Source organism: Ceratotherium simum, chromosome 34 (genome assembly GCF_057802395.1).
Source record: "Ceratotherium simum simum isolate JZ-2026a chromosome 34, ASM5780239v1, whole genome shotgun sequence".
In the NCBI taxonomy this organism is placed as follows: domain Eukaryota; kingdom Metazoa; phylum Chordata; class Mammalia; order Perissodactyla; family Rhinocerotidae; genus Ceratotherium; species Ceratotherium simum.
The window spans coordinates 9,505,802-9,529,431 of record NC_141933.1 but is presented as its reverse complement, the minus strand read 5'-3'; the positions used below and the strand labels follow the sequence as shown (position 1 = coordinate 9,529,431).

Below are 23,630 nucleotides of genomic sequence, written 5' to 3'. Positions count from 1 at the left end.
ATCAGAAACCTTTCTTTAGCTTTTGAAAATATTACAGAATCTGCTGTTAAAGCAATAGCTGCTCAACAAATATTCTTAGCCATCCTGGTTTTTCTTGATAATAGGATATCCTTGATTTTCTTTTAGCTGAGCAAGGAGGTGTCTGTGCTGTGACCAACACCACCTGCTGTACCTGGATCAACACTCCTGGGGAAGCTGAAACTCAGCTACATAAGATCATTGAGCAGCCACTTGGCTTAAAAGGGTGACTCCTTCAATGAGACCTTCTATTGATTGGTTTGTGTCTTAGGGACCATGGTTCTGAGGTGCACTCCAAACGTTGTGAATTATCCTGCTTATTACGAGCACAATATCTCTCTGGCATGTTGTGTTCTCTCAAAAGCTTTAAGCGTATGTTTGTAGCTGCTAACCACCAAGCAAATGATCTCCCTAAGACTGGAATGGCAGAAAAGGAGCAAAGAGAATGACTGACTTAAAGACTGTGAATCTGAATACATGACCTGTAAGTATCACAGGGATTAAGCAGAAACATCATGATCAACAAATATCACACAGAAGATTAGAAAAAGGCATGAGAGCTATGGATTGGTGGCTGAGAGTGGTGTGGTGCTAATGCCTTAATTTTTTATTACATCTCTCAGTTAGGTTGAGAGTTTTAATCAAATGGGGAGAAATGATAAAACAAAGAAACAACAAGACCAAAATGGCCACCATGACAGCAAAAAAAGACTTAATTATAGTTTGAGCCCTCCCGGGAATCTGACACTTAGCAGTCAATCTGAAATTTCCTGAGTTGCACAAGTAAGGTAACCCGCATGATAAAACCCATGCCAGTTCCCATTCTCCCAATAAAGAACATGCTCTGACGCAAAATAATCCTTTCTTTTCTTTTGCTAATGATTTCCTTACCAAACACTCCTTCCTATAAAAACCTTCCACTTTATATAACTCCTTATAGTGCCCTTCTAATAGCAAGATGGAATGCTGTTTGATTCATGAACTGTTTAAGAAAACCAGTTAGATCTTCAAATTTACTCAATTTTTTTGTGTGTGTGAGGAAGATCATCCCCAAGCCAACACCAATGCCAATCCTCCTCTCCTTGCTGAGGAAGACCGGCCCTGAGCCAACATCCATGCCCATCCTCTTCCATTCTACGTGAGAGCCACTACAGCATGGCCTGACAAGCGGCGCCGGGTGTGAGCCTAGGATCCGAACCTGGGTCGCCAGCAGCTGAGTGTGCACACTCTAACCACCATGCCATGGGGCTGGCCCCTGAATTTTGCTTTTTAACACAAGATATTTGAATTATATCTCAATAAAGCTATAAATAAAGAAATTTTTTATAGATGATTTAGTGTTAATCCATAGAGCTATGGCATTTTATCCTATATTTTCTCTTCAATTCTTCCCTAACACACTGTGCCCATAACAGATAGGAATTTTGTGAAATCAGAGTGTAATTATGTATTTACTTCTCCCTTACTCACTGGACTTTAAGAGTCATGAAGACTTTATCTGACACATTACCGTATTCCTAGAACTAGCAGAGAAAAAGTTTTCACAAATATTATCTGGATGAATCAATAAACCTCTATGAGAGCTTACCATTGGTTTACCCTTCTGCCCTCCATCACTCCCCACTCTGCCCCATTTCAAGTAACTTTTTTTTTTTGCTGAGGGAAATTAGCCCTGAGCTAACATCTGTTGCCAATCTTCCTTTTTTTGTTGTTTTTTGGTTGAGAAAGATTAGCCCTGAGCTAACATCTGTGCCAATCTTCCCCTATTTTATATGTGGGTGGCTGCCACAGCAAGGCTGAGGAGTGGTGTATGTCTGTGCTCAGGATCCAAACCCATTAACCTGGCCCCCAAAGCAGAGCATGCCAAACAACCACTAGGCCATGGGGTCAGCCCCTCAGATAACTTATTTTCAGTGTGAGTTTGTGGTATGATTTGAACCAAAGCAGAATGTCACTTACAAAAAGGGAAGGACTACATCATATTTCTTTTGCTTTAATTTAACTCAGGACTGTTTTCATCAACTCATTTAATCAAAATTCAGTACTAGACAAGCAAAATGCTGTCTCCTCTTTTCAAAGAAAAATAAAAAAGCATTTCACTTCTGAGTCTCACCAATTAGATTGTCTGGGAAAACTGCATCCCATCTAGCAGGTTAGTTTTAGATTGTTTACTAAGATTCTGTAGATAAAAGTCCAATGCTGGCTTTGAAGCACTGTTGAGGACAGCTGAGGACAAGAATTTTTACAAAGTACACCTTTAACAGATTTGTCAACTGCTGGCAGTACCTCATCAAAATATTTCTCTCTGTGACTAATGAAAATGGCTACATACCTGACCCTAACGCAATTTGGAGAGAAAACTCCCATGGCCCTGCTTTGGAGGTGAGACAGGGTCAACTGAGAAGAAAGTGTGGTCTGGATCAACCCACAGTTAGTGTGATGTGTGGAAGGAAACATTATCTCCCCTTGAACGTTTCAAGATACAGTCACTTTGCCTCATCTTGGGGATCACCTGTTCAGCCTCCATGGCCTTTCAGGACTTTCTGGATCAAGCTGGCAGTCTAGGAAGATTCCAGATCTTTCAGATGGCTTTCCTTTTTATCTCCAACCTCATAGTGTACCCTCATATGCTGTTGGAGAACTTCACTGCAGCTGTCCCTGGTCACCGTTGCTGGGTCGACACTCTTGACAATGACACTATCTCTGCTAATGGTACTATGATCCTCAGCCAAGACACCCTCCTGAGAATCCCCATCCCACTAGATTCAAACTTGAGGCTAGAGAAGTGTAGCTTCCTCCTCCCCCAGTGGCAGCTCCTTTACCTGAAGGGGACCTTCCCTGACATGAGTGAGCCAGACACAGAGCCCTGTGTGAATGGCTGTGTGTATGACAAAATCTCCTTCTCCTTCACCATCGTGACTGAGGTAAGAGGCCCCATTTACCTCCTATGAGTACATTGTGTAGTGGTTTAGAGGTAGAACAAATAAAGAAGATTTTTCAAGCCTTTAGTCACTACACAGGTACTCATTTTTCATTCTTTCAGCAAATATTAATTGCTTCTCTATTAAACGCTAGGCAGTTACATAAATAATAATAATGATAAATTCAAAAATAGACATGAACCCTCTCTCATAGTGCTTTCATTCTTGGAAGGATGAGAGTTTAAGCAAGTAATTTGTGTAATGTGCTTTAAATGTTATGCTAGGTCAATAATGCTTACCATTTTGTTGCAAATTATAAATATTTGAAAGGTTGATGAAAACATCCATGCTCAGCTTGTACCCCAGAACAGTCATATAAGAAGGACTGCGATGAAATTCAGGCATGAATAAAATTTTATAACTCAAATAATTGCACTCTGTAGCCAAGCTTGCAAACCAGTGAGCATGGAATAAAACAGAGCATCAATAACTTACAGTTACAGAGGAGGCTTCCAGAAAATATTTATGATTAAGCTGAGATCTGAATGGGAAGGTCAAGTAATTTAGAAAGGGAAACTGGTGAGGAAGATAGGGGCCAATATTCTAAAATATGCAAGTAATGTTAAGCTGTTTCCATGGAGGGGTTATGAGCTGCTGTGGAGCTCTCCTTTGCAAGTTTCCTTCTCTTCCAGTGGGACCTGGTATGTGAATTTCAGTCACTGATCTCAGTGTCTAGATTCTTATTCATGGCTGGAATTCTGGTGGGAAGCATCACATATGGCTATTTATCAGACAGGTGAGAGTCTCTGGATCACCACTCTCTTTACTCCTGGATATTTTCATCAATTTATGTATCATTCTTTCATTAAGAAATAAATATTGCAAATTACACTGTCCTAGAGCTGCCTTGGTCTCCAATGTTAAAGAAATACAAATGGCGAATTAATTACTGTGATGAGTGCTATTTTTTCAACATTGAGCTTGGTGTACAGGACATAGTAATGACATTTCCATGAGATCTGGGAACCCATCAGGACACGATGTAGAGACGAGGTGCTATAACATGTGGTTTAGAAACATGAGAAAGTGTTACCTATGGGAATGGAGAGCAAAATATTTCATGGCATGACGTTCAGCATCTTTGAAGACATAGATATGGAAAACTGTTTCATTGGCCTTGGCCAGGGGTTCCATGTTCCTGGACCCTGTGAGCTGAATGGTTGTGGCTTCCCAGAGCAGTCATCACCGCCTAGTTGCCCTAGTGTGATGGGTAGATTTTTCTAGAAAACCTGTGGGGTATAGAGCAGTGTGTCATTGGTGATGTGTTGAAAAATTATGCCAGTAACCTTAATTTTTGGTTTTGCAAAAACAGGTTTTTAAAGGTAAGTATTATAATAATATAAGGTAATTAACCTAATAACAACAGTGTCACAGTTTGTCATGTGAATAGTTTGGGACATTCTGTGCCTCACAGTACCTCTTCTGAAACAGACCTCTTCTGAAATCATTACCAACACCCAACCATGTCTCTCCTCAGGGAGACAGAGGACATGAGGTGCCCCTTACCATTCACCAGAATAATATTAACTGTTGTCTCAGCTGAGAAATGTGAACACTAAATATATCACAGTAAATGTAACATATAAAAGAGTTCAGAGTCAGAGTGTTAATTTTCAACAGTCCAGTAATGTGCCCTTCTGTGACATTGTCATAAGAAAATATAGATATATAAAAACAACAACAAACATACAGATACAGAGATTAGACTGGTGGTTACCAGAGGGGAAGGGATGAGGGAGGTTACAAAAGGGGTAATTGGGCACATGAGAATGGTGATGGATAGTAATTAGTCTTTGGGTGGTCGACATGATGTAGTCTACACAGAAATGAAAATATAGTGATGTACACCTGTAATCTGTATGATGTGATAAACCAAAGTTATCTCAATAAAAAATATGTTAAAAAAGCAATAAACAAAGTAATTTGAAGTGAGAAAAAAAGAAAATAGTTATATAAATTGTAAGGATGACAGGGTAGTAGAGGTGGGGGATGGAAGAAGCTTAGTAGCAGATTACAGTGCAGAACTAGCTGTGGTTGAGGGGACGAGATAAGCTAAGGATTTTGAACTTCATCAGAAAGCTAAGAGGAAAAACTAAAGGATTCTGTGTAGGAAAAGGACATGACCAAACTGATATTTTTAAAATAACACTCTCAACTATTCATAATATCCCAATATTAGAAACAATCTAGAAGCCTATTAGTAATAGAATGGATAAATAAGATGCCAGATATTTACATAATGAATTCATATACAGTAAAGGAAATTAAGAAACTGCTCTGTGCAGTAATATGGATGAATTTCAAAACCATTTAGCCTGTCAGAACAAACAAAATAAAAATGATTACATACTAGACAGCTATACTTAGGTACAGCCAAAAGCACCCAAGCTATCCTATTTTGTTGGAGGTCAGAAAATTTGTTCTCTTCAGAATTCTATTGGATCACACTGAATCTATAAAGCAGTTTACGTTAAGATTGCCATTTTTAGCATATTGAATTTTATGATCTTTGGACATTATGGAGCTTCTGTCAATTAACTTTTTTTTAATTTCTTTTTTTCAATGTTCATAGTTTGTGGGACCAGTCTTGCATTTTTTCCATTAAATTTATTTCTAATTAACTTAGTTTTTGATGCTATGAAGTTGTTTTGTGTAACTTTGATTTCTAATTATTCATTGCTACTACATAGAAAGGTACTTGACTTTTGTATATTGCCTTACCAACTATCATCTTGATAAATTTATTTATTAGTTCTAGTAGCTTTATCGTGAATTCCTTAAAGTTTTCTCCTACACTGTCTTTTCATCTGCCAGTAAGGATAGTTTTACTTATTATTTTCCTATCTTTTGCCTTTTACTCTTCTTCTGCCAAAGGTTGCAACATTCAGTACAATGCCTAATGAAAGTGTTGAGAGATAACCTTGTCTTATTCTGACCTTAGATAGAAGCATTGAGCCCGTCACTCTTGAGTATAATGTGAGTTGTAGGATTATGGTAGATACCCTTAATAAGATTTGGAAGTTTTCTTATATTTTTTTGTTTTCTGAGTTTTAATATGAAAACATTTTGACATACAATAAGCACTAATGAAGACATTCTATAAACTGTGTAAGGAAGGAGAAGCTTGGTTGAGACTCTTTGCAAAATCAAAACATTCAAAAGCAACCATATATAAAGTGGAATTTAGGAATCCACATGCAATGCCCGGCAAAGCAGGTGCTCAGAAAAGACGTGAGAAGATCTAAAGCTTTTCCCTCAGGTTGATACCTACCCACAGTGCAACCAAAGCTAAGTCATTTTTTAAAATTATTTTCTTGAGTTCACATTGGTCATAACATACTGTAATTTTAGGTGTACATTATTATATATCAGTTTCTGTATAGACTGCATCATGCTCACCATCAATAGCCTAGTTTTTATCCATCACAATACATATGTGCCCCTTTGCCCCTTTCACCATGCAAAAAAAGAAAAGAAAAGAAAGTTGTGTTGTGTCAAATACAAAGGCTGGAATGAGGAGAGCAAACTAAGATATTTTTTAAATGAAGATATTATTCAAGAAACATCCTACTCAATTAGGAAAATAAATATAAGAATTATAGGTATTCCAGAGGGAGAAAAGAGGGAGAAAGGAGCAGAGAGCTTGGTAAAAGAAATAAAAGCTGAGAATACTACTCAGCCATAAGAAACGATGAAATCCAGCCATTTGTGACAACATGGATGGACATTGAGGGTATAATGCAAAGTGAAACAAGTCAGAGGGAGAAGATCAAATACCATATGATTTCCTTCATTAAGTAGTAGATAATAACAACAATAAGCAAACACATAGGGACAGAGATTGGATTGGTGGTTACCAGAGGGGAAGGGGGGAGGGAGGAGGGTGAAAGGGATAATTCAGTACATGTGTGTGGTGATGGGTTGTAATTAGTATTTGGGTGGTGAACATGATGTAATCTAGAAGTATATGTAAACAGGATGTAAAATAGAAGTCTAATGATGTACACCTGAAATTTTTACAATGTTATAAACCAATGTTACTGCAATAAACAAAAAAATAAAATAAAATAAAAAGAAATAAAAGCTGAGAACTTTCCAAACCTGGGGAAGGAACTGGACTTATAAGTACCTGAAGCCAATAGAACTCCTAACTAAATCAATGCAAAAAGACCTTCTCCAAGGCATATACTATTAAAACTAGCAAAAGTCAATGACAAAGAAAAAATACTAAGGGCAGCAAGGCAGAAGAAAATAAACTATGAAGGAATCTCTATCAGGCTTTCAGTGAATTGCTCAGCAGAAATCTTACAGGCTAGGAGAGAACAGAATGGTCTATACAAAATACTAAAGGACAAAACTTTCAGCCAAGAATACTCTATCCAGCAAAATAATCCTTCAGATACAACAGAGAAATAAAAGCTTTCCCAGATAAACAAAAGCTGAGGGAGTTCATCACCACTAGACCTGCCTTACAAGAAATGATGAAGAGAGCCCTCCCACCTGAAACAAAAATACAAAGGTTTACAAAGATTAGCAAGGAGATAGACAATATCAGAAAATTGTAGCTTTCTATCAGAGCACATTAACAAACACTTAATTATAACATTAAAGATAAAAGAAAGCACCAAAAGTAACAACAAACACTTTAATTTAGTCACTAACTCACAACACAGAAAAAGAAGAGTTTCTGACAAAATAACTCAGAAGGGGAAGAAGAAAGGGATGGAAGCTGCATAGGCTAATGGAGATAAGACGCTATCAGAAAATGGACTATCTCTTCTATGAGATCTTTTATACAAACCTCATGGTAACCACTAAACAAAAAATCAGAGCAAAGCCCCAAATCATAAATAAAGAGAAAACGGAAAAAAATCACAGAAAACTACCAAATTGAAATTGTAGTTAGGGAGACAAAGGAAAAGAAACAATGAAAATATAGAACAACTGGAAAACAGGAGATAAAATGGCAGTATTAAGCCCTCATATATCAATAATCATTCTAAATGTAAATGGATTGAATTCTCCAAAAAAAAAAAAAAGACACAGAGTGACTGGATTGATTAAAAAACAAGACCCAACAATATGCTACCTCTAGGAAACACGTACCATCTCTTAAGACAAACATAGGCTCAGAGTGAAGGGATGGAAAATGATACTCCAAGCAAATGGCAAGCAAAGAAAACAGGTGTTGCCATACTTATATCAGACAAAGCAGACTTCGAGATAAAAAAGACAATGAGAGATAAAGAGAGGAAGTATATAGTGATAAAAGGGACATTCCACCAAGAGGCCATACCACTTATGAATACATATGCACCTAACACAGAAGTACCAAAGTATATAAAGCAACTACTAACAGACCTTAAGGGAGAAATTGACAGCAACACAATAATAATACAGGACCTCTAAACCCAATTTATATCAATAGATAGATAATCCAGACAGAAAGTCAAGAAGGAAGCAATGGCCTTAAATGAATCACTACAACAAATGGGCTTAATAGATATATATAAAACATTCCAACCCAAAACAGCAGAATACTCATTCTTTTCAGTTGTACATGGAACGTTCTCAAAGATAGACCATATGCCGGGAAACAAAGCAGCATTAATAAATTTGAGAAGATTGAAATCATATCAAGCATCTGTTCTGGTCACAATGCTATGAAACTAGAAACCAACTACAAGAGAAAAGCTGGGAAAGTAACAAATATGTGGAAACTAAACAACATGCTACTGATCAACTATTAGATCAATGATGAAATCAAAGGAGAAATCAAAAAATACCTGAAGACTGATGAAAATGAAAATAAAACACTAACTCTTATGGGTTGCAGCAAAAATGGTACTAATAAAGAAATGTATAGCAATACAGGCCTACCTCAACAAACAAGAAAAATCTCAAATAAGTAATCTTAAACTACACCTAACAGAACTAGAAAAAGGAGAACACACACAGACCAAAGTCAAAAGGAAAGAAATAATAAAAATTAGAGCAGAAATAAAAGAAATCAAGACTAAAAAAAACAGTAGAAATGATGAATAAAACTAAAACTGGTTCTTTGAAATAGAGAATCTGATTAGACCAATCACAAGTAAAGAGGTTGAAATAGTAATCAAAAAACTCCCAAAAAACAAAAGTCCAGGACCAGATGGCTTCTCTGGAGAGTTCTACCAAACATTCTAAGAGTTAATTCCTATCCATCTCAAACTATTCCAAAAAACTGAAGAAGATGTGATGGTTCCTAACTCATTTCATAAGGCCAACATTACCCTGATACCAAAACTAGACAAAGACAACACAAGGAAGGAAAATTCCAAGCCAATATCACTGATGAATATATGCAAAAATCCTCAAGAAATATATTGACAAATCAAATACAGCAATAAATTAAAAGGATCATACACCATGATCAAATGGGATTTGTACTAGTGACTCAGGGATGGTTCAACCTGCACAAATCACTCAACGTGATACGTTACATTAACAAAATGAGGAATAAAAATCACATGATCATCTCAATAGATACAGAGAAAACATTTGAAAGGGTCCAACATCCGTTTATGATAAAACAAAAAAACTTTTCAATAAAATAGGTACAGAAGGAAAGTACACTGGGGCCAGCCCCGTGGTGTAGCAGTTAAGTGTGCATGCTCTGCAGCGGGTGGCCCGGGTTCAGATCTCGGGCATACACCAACACACCGCTTGTCAGGTCACGCTGTGGTGGCATCCCATATAAAGTGGAGGAAGATGGGCATGGATGTTAGCTCAGGGCCAGTCTTCCTCAGCAAAAATAGGAGGATGGGCATGGATGTTAGCTCAGGGCTGATCTTCCTCACACACACACATACTAAATAAATAAATAAATAAATAAATAAATAAATAAATAAATAAATAAAGGAAAGTACCTCAGCATAATGAAGGCCATAGCGGGCTGGCCCCGTGGCTTAGTGGTTAAGTGCGTGCACTCCACTACTGGCAGCCCAGGTTCGGACCTCAGGCACGCACCCTCACACCACTTGACCTGCCACGCTGAGGCAGTTTCCTATGTACAGCAACTAGAAGGATGTGCAACTATGACATACAACTATCTACTAGGGCTTTGGGGAGAAAAAAGAAAGAGGGGAATAAAAAGGTGGAGGATTGGCAATAGATGTTAGCTCAGAGCTGGTCTCCCTCAGCAAAAAGAGGAGGATTGGCATGGATGTTAGCTCAGGGCTGATCATCCTCACAAAAAAATAAATACATAAAAAATAAAGACCATTATGACAAACCCACAGCCAATATCATACTTAATGGTGAAAAACTGAAAACCATCCCTCTGAGAACAGGAACAAGACAAGTGTACCCACTCTCACCACTCCTATTCAACATAGTGTTGGAAGATTTGGCCAGAACAATTAGGCAAGAAAAAGAAATGAAAGGGATCCAAATTGGAAAGGAAGAAGTGAAACTCTTGCTGTTTGCAGACAACATGATTCTATACATAGAAAACCCTAAAGAATCCCCAGAAACCCATTATAAGTAATCAACATCTACAGCAAAGTTGCAGGGTATAAAATCAACATACAAAAGTCAGTTGCATTTCTAAACACTAATAACAAACCAGCAGAAAGAGAAGTCAAGACTACAATTCCATTTACAATTACAACAAAAAGAATAAAATACCTAGGAATAAATTTAACCAAGGAGGTGAAAGACGTAAACACTGAAAACTATAAGACATTACTGAAAGAAGAAGAAGACATGAAGAAATGGAAAGATATCCCATGCTCATGAATTGAAAGAATAAACAGAGTTAAAATGTCCATATTACCTAAAGCCATCTACAGATTCAATGCAACCCCAATCAGAATCCCAATGACATTCCTCATGGAAATAGAATAGAGCATCCAAAATTTATACAGAACAACAAAAGACTCCAAATAGCCAAAGAAATCCTGAGAAAAAAGAATAAAGCTGGAGGCATCACAATGCCCCAACTTCAAAGTATACTACAAAGCTATAGTAATCAAAACAGCATGGTACTGGCACAAAAACACGCACATAGATCAATGGAACAGAATTGAAAGCCCATAAATAAAAACACACATTTGTGGACAGCTAATTTTTGACAAAGGAGCCAAGAACATACAATGGAGAAATGAAAGTCTCTTCAATAAATGATGTTGGAAAAATGGGACAGTCACTTGCACAAAGATTAAAGTAGACCATTTTCCTACACGATACATAAAAATTAACTTGAGGGGCCGGCACCGTAGCATAGAGGTTAAGTGTGCGCACTCCACTGCTGGCGGCCCAGGTTCGGATCCTGGGTGTGCACCAACACACTGCTTGTCAGGCCATGCTGTGGCAGCATCCCATATAAAGTGAAGGAAAATGGGCACAGATGTTAGCTCAGGGCCAGTATTCCTCAGCAAAAAGTGGAGGATTGGTGACAGATGTTAGCTCAGGGCTGATCTTCCTCACAAAAAAACAAAAAAAATTAACTTGAAATGGATTAAAGACTTGAATGTAGGGCCTGAAACCATAAAACTCCTAGAAGAAAATATAGGTAACTCACTCTTTGACATCGGTCTTAGCAGCATATTTTCGAATACTATGTCTACTTGCACAAGGGAAAGAAAAGAAAAAATAAACAAATGGGACTATATCAGACTAAAAACTTCTGCAAGGCAAAGGAAACAATGAACAAAATGAAAAGACATCCCACCAACTGGGAGAAAATATTTGCAAGTCATATATCTGACAAGGCATTAATTTCCAAAATATTAACGAACTCATACAACTCAGCAACAAAAAAACAGATAACCAAATCCAAAAATTGGCAGAACATATGAACAGACATTTTTCCAAAGAAGATATACAGATGGCCAACAGGCACATGAAAAGATGTTCAAAATCACTAGTTATTAGGGAAATGCAAATCAAAACTACAATGAGTTATCACCTTACACCCATCAGAATGGCTATAATTAACAAGATAAAAAATAAGTGTTGGAGAGGAAGTGTAGAAAAGGGAACCATCATACACTGATGGTGGGAATAAAACTGGTGCAGCCACTATGGAAAACAGTATGCAGATTACTCAAAAAACTAAAAATAGAAATACCATATGATCCAGCTATCCCACTACCGGTATTTATCCAAAGAACATGAAATCAACATCTCAAAGAGATTTATGCACCCCCTATTTTCATTTCAGCATTATTCACAATGGGCAAGATGTGGAAGCAACACAAGCGCTTATGAGTGGATGAATGGATAAAAAAGATGAGGTCTATATATACAATGGAATACTACTCAGCCATAAAAAAAGACAAAAAATATACAACACCATGGATGGGCCTAGAGGGTATTATGTTAAGCAAAATAAGCCAGACAGAGAAAGATGAACACCATAAGATTTCACACACATGTGGAAGATAAACAAACACATGGATCAAGAGAACAGATTAGTGGTTACCAGAGGGGAAGGGAGCGGAGGTGGGTGAAATGGTTAAAGGGGCATATACATATGGTGAAGGATAAAAATTAAACTATTGGTGGTGAGCACAATGCAGTCTATACAGAAACTGATATATAACAATGTATCCCTGAAATTACACAATGTTATAAACCAATAGGACCTCAATAAAATAATCGACAAAAATAAAGAATAAATAAATAAGTGGTGTAAAAAAACTAGAATGAAAGAACGAAAGAAGGTGAGCATTTCAATAGATGCAGAAATAGCATTTAACAAAATCCAACATTTGTGCATGATCAAAACTCTTAACAAATTAGGTATAGAAAGAACATAACTCAACATATCAAAAGCCACATGTGACAAGCCCACAGCTAACTTCATAGTCAATGATGAAAGGTTGAAAGCTTTTGCTGTTTAAGATCTGGAACAAAGACAAGGGTACCCACTCTCACCACTCCTATTCAGTATAGTACTGGAAGTCCTAGCCATAGCAATAAGGAAAGAAAAAGTAACGAAAAACAACAGAATAGGAAAGGAAGAAGTAAAATTGTCTCTATTTGCAAATGACATGATTTCATATATAGAAAATCCTAAGGACTCCCCCCCAAAACTAGATCTAATCAACAAATTCAGTAAAGTTGTAGGATACAAAAATAACATGCAAAGTCAGTAATGGTTCTGGGGCTGGCCTGGTGGCATAGTGGTTAAGTTCACGTTCTCTGCTTTGGTGGCCTGGGGCTCGCAGGCTCGAATCCCAGGCATAGACCAATGCACTGCTCGTCAAGTCATGCTGTGGTGGCATCCCATATACAAAATGGAGGAAGATGGGCACAGATGTTAGCTCAGGGCCAATCTTCCTCATTAAAAAGAGGAGGATTGGCAAAAGATCCTAGCTCAGGGCCAGTCTTCCTCACCAAAAAAAAAGAAGAAAATTCAGTAATGTTCCTATACACTAACAATGAATTATATGAAAAATAAATAAAAGAAAATGATCCCATTTATAAAAGCATCAAAAGCAATAAAATTTTTAGGAATAAATTTAACCAAGGAGGTGAAAGATCACTACACTGAAACTTACAAAACATTGATGAAAGAAGTTGAAGAAGACACGCACAAAAAACAAAAAGGTATCCCATGTTCATGGATTAGAAAAATTAATATTGTGAAAATGTCCATGCTACCCAAAGCCATCTAGAGACTCAATGCAATCCCTATCAAGATTCCTATGGCATTTTTACAGAAGTGGCAAAAACCATCCTAAAATTTATATGGAACCATGAAAGACCCCGAATAACCAAAGCAATCCTGAGAAAGCAGAACAAAGCAGGAATTATCACACTATCTGATTTCAAGCTATATTATAAAATTATGGTATCAAAACAATAGGATATGGTCAAAAAAAAACAGACACATAGGTAAGTGGAACAAAACCAAGAGCCCAGAAATAAACCAATGCCTATACAGTAAACTAATATTTTACAAAGGAGCCAAGAATTCTCAATGGAGAAAAGACAGTCTCTTCAAAACATGGTGCTCAGAAAATTGGATATTCACTTGTAAGAATGAAAGCAAACCCCTATCGTACACCACTTTATTTAATTCACAAAAATTAATTTTAAAAATGGATTAAAGACATAAACACAAAATTTAACTTGCAATAGATTAAATACTTAAATGTAAGACCTGAAACCATAAAACTCCAATAGAAAACACAGGAACAAAGCTCCTTTACCTGAGTCTTGGGAATGATTTTTTGGATATGACTCCTAAAGCACAAGCAACAGAACAAAAATTAAAAAATGGGGCTACATCAAACGAAAAAGCATATGCACAGCAAAAAAAAAAAAAGGTAAACAAAATGAAAAGACAACCTACAGAATAGGAAATATATTTGCAAATCATACATCTGATGAGGCGTAATATCCAAAATCTATAAAGACCTCATAGAACTCAATGGCGAAAACCAAATAATACAATTAAAAATGGGCAAAAGACCTGAATAGTCATTTTTCCAATGAAAACATACAGGTGGCCAACAGGCCCATGAAAAGGTGCTCAACATCTGTAATCATTAGGGAAATATAAATCAAAACCACAAGGAGATATCATCTCACAGCTGTTACAATGACCATCACCAAAAAGACAAAAAATAACAATACTGGTGAAGACGTGGAGAAAAGGGAACAGTTATGCACTGGTAGTAGTGTTGTAAACTGGTACACCCACTATGGAAAACACTATGAAGTTCCTCAAAACATTAAAAATAGAACTACTATATGATCCAGCAATTCCACTTCTGGGTATTTATCCGAATGAAACAAAAACACTATGTTGACAAGATATCTGCACTCCCATGTTCATTGTAGCATTATTTAAAATAGCCAAGACATGAAAACAACATAAGTCCATCAATGGATGAAAGGAAAAAGAAGTTGTGAAATATGTATGTGTATATGTATAATTCAGCCATAAAATAGAAGGAAATCCTGTCATTTGTAACAACATAAATGCGCCTTGAGGGCATTATGCTAAGTGAAATAAGTCAGACAGAGAAAAATACTGTATGCTCTCACTTAATGTGGAATCTAAACAAAAAGCAAACCCATAGAGAAAGAGATCAGATTTGTGGTTACCAGAGGCGGGGGTGGGAACTAGATGAAGGTAGCCAAGTACAAACTTCCAGATATAAGATAAATAAGTACAACACGATGACTATATGTAAAACTGTTGTATGATATATTTGAAAGCTGCTAAGAGAGTAGATCCTAAAAGTTCTAGAGTAAAAAAATATTTCTTTCTTTTTATTTTTGTATCTATATGAGATGATGGATGTTAACTAAATTTATTGTGGTAATCATTTCACAATATATGTAAGTCGGTTCTTTATGCTGTATATCTTAAACCTATACAGCGCTGTATGTCAGTTATATCTCAATAAAACTGGAAAAAATACATATGCACCAAACATCAGAATACCTGAATATATTAACCAAATACTAACAGATATGAAGGGAGAAATAGACAACAACACAATAATAGCAGGGGACAGACATATACAGGACATTCCATCCAACAGCAGCAGAATATACACTCTTCTCGAGTGCACATGGAAAATTCTCCAGCACAGATCATATGTTAGGTCACAAAAAGTCTCTTAGAAAATTTAAGATTGAAGTCATACCAAGTATCTTTTCTAACCAAAATGGTATGAAACTAAAAATCAATAACAGAAGGAAACCTTTCACATCACTTTAGCCTTAGCCTGCAGGGCCCTAGAGTCCCAAGAACAGAGCTATATCTACTGCGTTCTAGACACTATGCAGACTATCTACTACACTAAATGCATCTGTTAGTACAAGGAATATTCATAACCCATTAAATTGTCCAGTACAGCAGCCTGTCTTATTTTGTTTCAGTTGGTGTGAAAGATCTACTGGTAACAGATTAGAGAAGAGGCTTTGTTATACTCAGTATCTATTTACAAACAGAGAGGGTTGCTTCTGAGATGATCTGCTGTTGATTATCTATTGATTCTTTAAGCTTTTAAGTGCAAGTTTCATTTGATAACACATTGCCTAAATTTCAAAATGCCTCTTCATTTTCACACTTATTTTTACAACAGGTTGTTCTTGTTCCCTAATCTAACGTGTACCTGTTTCTCAGATTTGGGAGAAGGTTAATGCTCAGATGGTGTTTGCTCCAGTATGCCCTTGCTGACACCTGTGTCACCTTTGCTCCCACCTTCCTCATTTACTGCTCACTACCTTCTTGGCTGGCCTTTCTGCCATAACCGTCTTGTCAAATAGCACTATGCTCAGCAAGTCAACACTTTTGATTTTGTACATTTTCCAAGCCTTGACTTGGATATTGACATTCCACCTTTGTTTAAAGTCAAAATCCTGTTTGTGCTCTCTTTCAGTTGTCGAATGGACACCACGCCAATTCCAAGCCATAGGAACGACACTGGTAATCCCTGCAAATTGTATCGGACAGATGATATCAGGAGATGTGGTTTTTGCTATTCGAGACTGGCGCACCCTCCAGCTGCCAGTATTTGTCATCTTTCTGTCTTTAAGGTATGAGCTCTCTCTTAGTCTTAGAGGATCCTGGAATGAAAGATGTAGGAAATGACACCACATGAATCCTGTTTGGTCCTTGATCAACACTGGAGCATGTGATTTACTAATCTGTGCAATTCCAGAAGCTGAACAGACAGGGTGTCCAAATAACACCATGGACACTAAATTAAATTTGAATTTCAGATAAACAACACATATTTTTGTATAATAACAACCCAAATGTTATATGGCACCTAGTTATACGGAAAACTATTCATGATTTGTGTGAAATTTCTATTTATCTGAGGGTTCTGTATTGTTATGTGCTAACTGAATAAAATTTAAAATGTCCCATGAAATTCAAATTTTGTATAAATAACAAGTAACATTTTAGTATAAGTATGTCCCAAATATCGCATGGAACATAGTTATACTAAATAGTTATTCAGTGTTTATTTGAATACAAATTGAACCAGGCACACTGCAGTTTTGGTTTGTAAAATTGACACTTCTCTTGAATAAGAGGGGAGCCAATATGACTCCAAGTCTGTGTTCCCAGCAGACAAAGTGCGCTGCATTAAGGTGCCATCCTCATATTTTCCTAGTTATGGTACAAGAAGTAAATTTATATTTTCTGCTATAACCAATCAGTGTTGCTTATTAGATAGGAGGGAAAAGGCATCTGCAGGGGAGAAAAAATTTCCTTCTACCTTCTCAGATTCTGTGGATGGTCTAAGATTTAAACTGACATAAGACAGATAAACAGCAGAAACACATACAAACTTATTTACTATCTTTACATGTACACATGAGTCGTCAAAAGGAAAATGGAGATCCAAAGAGGATATTAGGCCCAAAAGCTTGTATACCTTTTTCCACACAAACAATAAATTGTGGGGATGTGATAAGACAAAGTGGATTGGGCTAGGAACAGTCATTTGTAGGACAGTGACTAAAAAATACATGGGGAAAGTAAGAGTTATTTTAGTAAGTTTGTTTATATAGGCCCATTTTAGTGTCAACACCAGGTCTCTGTTGATAAGAATGTTCTTCTCTTCCTGTCACAGGGAGGGTATCTTTCTCATGGAAAATATTGTGACCTAAATTTAGGTAGAAATGAGGAGGACAGAGAGTTCCTCCTGCATCTGTTGTTTCTCAAGTGCCTTCAGCTTTAAATAATCGAAATGTTAAAGCAGTATATTTTGGGTGGCATATTCCAAAGCCCTTCAGATCTCTGGACAAATGTTATGTGAAAAATTGGCGAGTGAGACTTAACTGCACCTCTGTTCTCTTCTTTGATCAGGTGGCTTGCAGAGTCTGCTCGGTGGCTGATTATCACCAACAAACCTGAGGTGGGCTTAAAGGAACTTAGAAAGGCTGCACACAGAAATGGAAAGAAGGATGTGGGAGACACCCTAACTCTAGAGGTGAGGAGGATAGGAACTAGATATGGGATGTGGGGAAGGCATAACCTGACGTTTTATTAGTCAGTATCCATAGAGGAATGGAAGATAAGATCTCTGGAGTGGTTATGGGTTTTCTGACCTCTCTGTCCTGGTTCTCAATGAGTGTCACAATTATGGGGGTTAACATTAGGAAAGAACATGCTGATTCTGAAAGTATTGGACACCTATTTTACTCAATTGAGGCAGAAAGCATTAATTATTAATAATTATAAAGATTCGAGAATCACTAAGAAAAAAGAGAAAAATCTCAAATAAAACAATCAAGATGAAAGAGGAGAAAAATCCAATAATACTATAGAAATACAAAAAATTACAAGAGAATATTATGACGACATATGCATGAACAAATTGGATAATCTAAGAAATGGATAATTCTTAGAATTATACAACCTTCCACAAAAGAACGAAGAAGAAATAGAAAATCTGAATAGACTGATCACTACTAAGGAGTTCGAAACAGTAATCAAAGGCCTTCCAGGAGGAAGTCAAGATGGTGACGTAAGCAGACTCTGAACTCACCTCCTCCCGTGGACACAGCCAATTTACAACAACTCATGGATAAATTACCCCTGAGACAGAACAGAAAACTGGATAAGAGGAACTCCTGCAACAACGGACAATCCTAACTGAGGTAGAAGAGGCAGAAACTCCCTTCTGGAGAGAAAAAAATGCCGCCTTCACAAGCCGCAGCACTTCACAGCCCCCCGGGAGCAGCCCACAGGTACACAGCCCTCCCTGGAGGCGCCGGGCGCTGAGCCGGGGTGCGCCCCCGCTGTGGGCATTTTATGGACCCAGCACAATCGAGATGAATGGCATAATATCTGACTTTGCCTGCTACTAAAACATTGGGGAGTACGCCCAGAAAAGCTGGTTCACAAAGACATTAAAACCGGCTCTTAAAGGGCCCACGCGCAAACACACCTGTTTCAGAAAGCAACCTAAAATCACCAGAAAGAAAGGTGCACAGTGCTTTGGTGAAAAGAGACTCACCTAATAGGCCCTGTGTGCATCTCGGTGAGAGGTGAGACCTCTCCAGGGATTGGAACATTGGCGGCGGCCATTGATGTGGCCAGGTGTGGGTGTGCTGACACAGACAGTGTTGGAGTTCTCCCTGGGGCCTGATAGCCCAGGGTCTGCCCCACCCACTAGAGCACCGATTTAATCCAGCTCAGCCAGGGCAGGCAGCCCACCCTAGAGACTGGCCCCATCCAACAACAAGCCCTCAGGCAACTTCTGGGCCTGCAGAGATTGGTGACTGGATTCTCTGCAGCCTGGCAACTGAGCCGACTTCAGTGGGGCAAGGCGTGCACAAGGAGCAGGTGGCGAGTGGGGAGCGGCGGTGGAGTGTATGGAGCTCCGGCCATGGAGAGACTGGGTCTGCTTCGGGAGGTCGGGGCATGCACATGGGGCAGGACTGTGTTGACTCTCTGTGTGAACCTGTGGGCGGCAGGGCTTGTCAGCTGCAGAAGACTTGTGCTTCTCAAAGACCCACATAGGGGGTTTGCCCCACCTTCCAAAGGCTGAAACAATTGGGTCCTCCCATGCCTGAGGCCAGCCTCACCCAGCTGCAATCCTCACAGAGCTGACAAGAGACCTAAAGGCAGGAGGCTTATAGCAATTGTAAGGCCCTGAGCCTAACAACCTGCCACGCTGGGGACCTACTCACTTAAAAGAAATAATGCAACACAAATGTGGTATTAGAACTTGCAGCAAACTGTGCTGGGGCTCCCCACACCTGATAAAGAGACTGAAGGGCCCACAACAACGACAAGCAGCTGAGCATTACAACAGCTGGCTAGGAGCATAACTCGGCCTCCATGCGTGCATACAGGGAGAGCAAACAGGCCACAACAGAAGGACACACGTAGCCCACATAGGGGTCACCCCTAGAACATTGAGAACTGAGGGAAGCACACGGCAGGCCTCCTAAGCCATCACTTACATAAGGTTACCTATCCAAGAGCAGGAGACATAGCTAACCTACCTAATACATAGTCACAAGCACAGGGAAAGAGGCAAAATGAGGAGGCAAAGGAATACATTCCAAGTAAGGGAACAGGACAAAACCCCAAAAAAGGAACTAAGTGAAACAGAAATGAGGAACCTACCTGACAGAGAGTTCAAACAAAAAGTGTTAAGGATGCTCACTGATCTGGGGAGAAGAATAGATGATCTCAGTGAGAATGTCAACAAAGAAATGGAAGATATAAAAAAGAACCAATCAGAAATGAAGAATACAATACTGGAAATGAAAAATTCACTAGAGGGACTCAAAAGCAGAGTAGAGGATACAGAAGAACGGATCTATGAGCTGGACGAAAGACTAGAAGAAACTACCCAAGCTGAAGAGGTAAAAGTGAAAAGAATTAAAAAGAGTGAGGACAGTCTAAGGACCTCTGGGACAACATCAAGTGCACTAACATCTGTGTTATAGGTGTCCCGGAAGGAGAAGAGTGAGACAAAGGGGCAGAGAATGTATTTCAAGAAATAATAGATGAAAACTTCCCTAACCTAAGGAAGGAAACAGACATCTAGGTACAGGAAGCACAGAGAGCCCCAAACAAGATAAACCCAAAGAGGCCCACACCAAGACACATCATAATCAAAATGTCCAGAATTAAAGATAAAGAGAGAATCCTAAAAGCTACAAAGAAAGTCAAGTTACATACAAAGGAAACCCCATAAGGCTATCAGCTGACTTCTCAGCACAAACCTTACATGCTAGAAGAGAATGGAATTATATATTTAAAGTGCTAAAGGGAAAAAACTTACAACCAAGAATACTCTACCCAGCAAGGTTGTCATTCAAAATGGAAGGAGAGATCAAAAATTTCCCAGACAAGCAAAAATTAAAGGAGTTTGTCACCAAGAAACCAGTGCTACAAGAAATGTTAAAGGGACTGATTTAAGGGGAAAAGAGAAGACCACAAATAGGAAAAATTATCTATTTCCATGATAAGAGGGTAATGGATACAAATGCACAAAAAAGAGGTTAGATATGATATCAAAAACAAAATGAGGGAGGAGGGGAGTTAAAGAGTAGAACTTTCAGACAGAGGTCAAACTAAAGAGACCATCAATTCTGTATAGAAGAAGAAGGAACAGAGAAGGACCACTAAAACACTGAGAAAAAAAAGTTAAAAAATGGCAGTAAGTACATACTTATCAATAGCTACTTTAAATGTCAATGGACTAAATGCTCCAATTTAAAGGCATAGGGTGGCTGATTGGACAAAAAAACAAGACCCATATATATGCTGCATACAAGAGACACACTTCAGACCTAAAGGCACTCACAAACTGAAAGTGAAGGGATGGAAAAAGATACTCCATGCAAATGGCAATGAAAAGAAAGCTGGGGTAGCAGTACTCATATCAGACAAAATAGACTTTAAAACAAAAACCGTAAAAAGAGACAAAGAAGAGCATTACATAATGATGAAGGGAACAATCCAACAAGAGGATATAAAACTTGTAAATATCTGCGCACCCAATGTAGGTGCACCTAAATATATAAAGCAATCATTAAGAGACATAGAAACAGAAATAGACAGTAACACAATAATAGTAGGGGACTTGATCACTCCACTTACACCAACGGATAGATCATCCAAACAGAAGATTAATAAGGAAACATTGGCTTTAAATGACACACGAGAAGAGATGGACCTAGTAGATATATACAGAGCATTCCATCCAAAAACCGAAGAATACACGTTCTTTTCAAGTGCACATGGAACATTCTCCAGGGTTGATCACATATTAGGCCACAAAAGAAGTCTCCATAAATTTAAGAAGATTGAAATAATACCAAGCATCTTTTCTGACCACAACGGTATGAAACTAGAAATCAACTATAGGAAGAAAATCAGAAAAGCCACAAATACATGGAGATTAAACAAAATGCTACTGAACAACGACTGGGTCAATGAAGAAATCAAGGAAGAAATCAAAAAATACCTGGAGACAAATGAAAATGAAAATACGACATGCCAGAATTTATGGGATACAGCAAAAGCGGTTCTAAGAGGGAGGTTTATAGCAATACAGGCCTATCTCAACAAACAAGAAAAATCTCAAATAAACAATCTAACAATGCACCTAAAGGAACTGTAAAAAGAAGAACGAGCCAAGCCCAAAATCAGTAGAAGAAGGGAAATAATAAAAATCAGAGCAGAAATAAATGAAATAGAGACCAAAAAAACAATAGAAAAAATTAATAAAACCAAGAGCTGGTTCTTTGTAAAGATCAACAAAATTGACAAACCTTTAGCTAGACTCACCAAGAAAAAAAGAGAGAAGGCACAAATAAGTAAAATCAGAAATGAAAGAGGAGAGGTTACAACAGACACCTCAGAAATACAAAAGATTATAAGAGAATACTATGAAAAGCTATATGCCAACCAATTCGACAATCTGGAAGAAATAGATAAATTCTTAGAATCATACAACCTTCCAAAACTGGATCAAGAAGAAGTAGAGAATTTGAATAGACCAATCACCAGTAAGGAGATCGAAACAGTAATCACAAACCTCCCCAAAAATAAAAGTCCAGGACCAGACGGTTTCCCTGGTGAATTCTACCAAACATTCAAAGAAGACTTAATACCTATCCTTCTCAAACTCTTCCAAAAAATTGAGGAGGGGGGGAAGCTCCCTAACTCGTTCTACGAAGCTGACATTACCCTGATACCAAAACCAGACAAGAACAACACAAAAATCAAAACTACAGGCCAATATCACTGATGAACATCAATGCAAAAATCCTCAACAAAATACTAGCAAATCGCATACAACAATACGTTAAAAAGATTATACACCATGATCAAGTGGGATTTGTTCCAGGTATGCAGGGATGGTTTAACATTCGCAAATCAATCAACGTGATACACCACGTTAATAAAATGAAGAATAAAAATCACATGATCATCTCAATAGATGCAGAGAAAGCATTTGACAAGATACAGCATCCATTTATGATAAAAACTCTCAATAAAATGGGGATAGAAGGAAAGTACCTCAACATAATAAAGACCATATATGACAAACCCACAGCTAATATCATCCTCAATGGTGAAAAACTGAAAGCTATCCCTCTAAGAACAGGAACCAGACAAGGATGCCCACTCTCACCACTCCTATTTAACATAGTACTGGAAGTCCTAGCCAGAGCAATCAGGCAAGAGAAAGAAATAAAAGGGATCCAAATTGGAAAGGAAGAAGTGAAACTCTCACTATTGGCAGATGACATGATTTTATATATAGAAAACCCTAAAGAATCCACCAGAAAACTTTTAGAAGTAATAAACGAATATGGTAAAGTTGCAGGATACAAAATCAACATACAAAAATCAGTTGCATTTCTGTACACTAACAACGAAGTAGCAGAAAGAGAAATTAAGAATACCATCCCATTTACAATTGCAACGAAAAGAATAAAATACCTAGGAATAAACTTAACCAAAGAGGTGTAAGAGCTGTACATGGAAAACTATAAAACATTGTTGAAAGAAATTGAAAAAGACACAAAGAAATGGAAAGATATTCCGTGCTCTTGGATTGGAAGAATTAACATAGTTAAGATGTGCATACTTCCTAAAACCATCTACAGATTCAATGCAATCCCTATCAAAGTTCC

The 23,630-nt window shown here is 37.9% G+C and overlaps 1 pseudogene; it reads left to right on the top strand.

The window, feature by feature from the left end:
* Nucleotides 1–2,504: 2,504 nt before the first annotated feature.
* Nucleotides 2,505–23,630, top strand: part of LOC147912538 (organic anion transporter 7-like) — a 40,852-nt pseudogene continuing 19,726 nt past the window's right edge.